General features: G+C 36.4%; 1 pseudogene; it reads left to right on the top strand.

Moving 5' to 3' along the window:
• LOC147384880 (cytochrome P450 76A2 pseudogene) lies at positions 1-2730 on the top strand (annotated as a pseudogene).
• The last annotated feature ends 249 nt before the right edge of the window (positions 2731-2979 follow it).

Below are 2979 nucleotides of genomic sequence, written 5' to 3'. Positions count from 1 at the left end.
AAGATAACAAGTCATGGAAGATTGGATTTGGAGCTTGATTGTTGTGTCAACCATTTGTTTCTCAGCAATTCTTCTTCTCCATCAAATCCTAAATAAAAAATCAAGGAAGTTGCCTCCAAGCCCACGGGGATGGCCGATAATTGGCAACTTGTTTGATCTAGGAACCTCTCCACACACAGCCTTAGCCAACCTACATCGAAAACACGGCCCAGTGATCCATTTACGCTTGGGTGCAATGAAGACTGTCGTGATTCAATCAGCCGAAGCAGCGAAGGAGTTGTACAAGAACCATGACATCTCTTTCGCAGACCGAACTGTCACCGAAGCCATGAGAGTCCACAACTATCATCATGGATCAATGGCACTTGCCCAATATGGGCCATATTGGCGCATGTTGAGACGCATCTGCACAGCAGAGATATTCAGCATGAAGAGGATCAATGAGACTGCATTTTTAAGGAGAGAAAAAGTTGATGATATGATTCAATGGATAGAAGAAGAAGCACAGGTAGGTACTTCAGAATAATGTAATTTTATAGAAGAAGAAGCACAGGTATATATATATATAGGGAAATGTTCAGCAACAAAATATATAATATAATTATATTTTCTCATGTTTTATCGGATCAAGACATGATTGATCCATATCTGATCTAATAAGATATTGGATCGAAACCTTATTGTATCGAAATGGATGGATTTCGCGTATGTTCCAATCCATTGATAGTCCTACAAAATACTGTCTTGTCGTCTAGATTTTTTGTTGTTAAGGTAGAGAGAATCTTAAGGATGAGGGTTAAAAATTATCCTTGAAGTTGAAAATTGAAGGCTTTTTGCTAGGTAAGAGGAAAGGGTATTTAAGTCATTTGATGTTAGTCTCTTCGAACAGACTGAGTGAAAGAGGCATGTCTAGTGTTTGTAAACACAAGGGTATCTCAAATATCAACTAAGAAGTGGAGGGTGTGTCTAAATCACAAGAATTTTATTGATTGTTCCTAATTAAATTACAACTAACAACAATGATGAAAGTGTCTAGAGAAAATAAAGAGTAATCTTAAACAAATAAAAGTAAATAATTTGTATCACCAATGTATATCTTATTAAAATGTGATGTGTACCTAATTTTGTATCAGGTACAAGGTGAGAATGGGGTACAAGTAGCTCGCTCCGTCTTTCTAATGACCTTCAACTTGCTTGGCAACCTCTTCTTCTCTCGTGATTTGTTGGATCCACAATCCAAAGAGGGTTTCGAGTTCTTTAGTACAATGGATAGATTAATGAAGTTGAATGGAGATCCTAATTTAGCTGACTACTTTCCCTTGCTTAAATGGTTGGATCCACAAGGTATAAGAATGAATGCCAAGCAAGAGATGGAACGAGCCATGAATATTGTCTCTAGCATTATGAAGAAGCGTGTTCACGAACAAGAACTAGGTGAAAATAAGAGAAAGGATTTCTTGGATGTGTTGATGGAATTTGAAGGCGATGGAAACGAGGAACCTACTAAAATTTCTGATAAAAACATGGTTATTTTGATGCTGGTAATTCTCTACTTCCTAAAACGCTCTAATTTCTCTATACTTCTTGTTCAATGTATTTGCTTGGTATGCTTTGAGATTTTTGAAGCAAACTCTTAAATTTTGACTTCTTCCCTATAATTTTTATTTTTGTGTCGATTGATACCTATCAAATCCACTCTGACGCTTACATCATTTTAGAAAATAATAAATAATGAGTTTATATAAATTAAAATTCTCATTTGGCCGACCCTTTTTTATAAAGGGTATGTCTACTTTCCATTATCCTAAATATAATTCAAAAATTACACATTGATCACTAGGTTCAAAGCTCATTCAACCGTTCGCAATGATTTTCATGATTTTTTGAATTGGTTATAATTCTATTCATGTCTCATGTAAAGGTTTAACTCGTCTAGTTACCTAGTTAGGGAGTTAGATCTCTTTCATAGTCCCATATTGCCTATATAGTCGAGTCTTGGACTTGGGATTTATTTAGAGATTAAAATTTTGAATTTGAGAATTTTGAGTTGACATATGTATGTTGGGAGATTGACTACATTGTTTTTTACTCTTACACATACCCCAAAATGCCCACATGGTGTAGGAAATGTTTTTAGCTGGCACTGAAACGACAAGCAGCACAATAGAATGGGCGATGACAGAGCTACTCAGCAATCCCAAGTCAATGAGTAAGGTGTGCACCGAGCTAACACAAGTGGGGTCGAACATGAAGTTTGAAGAGAGTGACATCGACAACCTTCAATATTTACCGGCTGTGGTGAAGGAAACACTAAGATTGCATCCTCCAGTTCCTTTGGTTCCACGCAAGGCTGTAAAAGACAATTTCTTCATGGGGTATTTGATACCCAAGGATACACAGGTATTTGTGAATACATGGGCAATAGGAAGGGATCCAAATTCTTGGGATGATCCTTTATCCTTTAAGCCCGAGAGGTTCTTGGGCTCCGATATTGACTATCGTGGACAACATTTTGAGCTAATTCCATTCGGAGCTGGACGACGAATTTGTGTTGGCATTCCATTAGCTCACCGAGTTGTTCACTTTGTTCTCGGATCACTCCTACACTATTTTGAATGGGAATTAGAACATGGTTTAAGTCCAGAAACGATTGACATGAATGATAGGATTGGAATCACGCTGCGAAAGGCTACTCCACTAAAAGCAATACCTAGAAAGCGAGCTATGTAATAGTGGAACTTGAATGACTCATGCTGAAAGAAACATCTATTGTATTCATTCTAGAGTATTAAATAAGATGTATTATAATAAAGTGTATATCGGTACATGGATCATCTTCTATATAGAATTTTTTTTTTTTAACTATGATTTTGTTTTCCATATAAACACCTCTTAGTGTTCATGGAATCTACCATCTAATAATCAAAGGATTGTTCCTTAACCATTTAATTTTCTAACAGGAAGAAATGTTTTAAAACT

This window comes from Akebia trifoliata, chromosome 15 (genome assembly GCF_017979445.1).
Source record: "Akebia trifoliata isolate Shusen 1 chromosome 15, ASM1797944v1, whole genome shotgun sequence".
Classification (NCBI taxonomy): domain Eukaryota; kingdom Viridiplantae; phylum Streptophyta; class Magnoliopsida; order Ranunculales; family Lardizabalaceae; genus Akebia; species Akebia trifoliata.
Note: the sequence above shows the minus strand (reverse complement) of the source record. Positions and strands in the feature narration are given on the sequence as shown.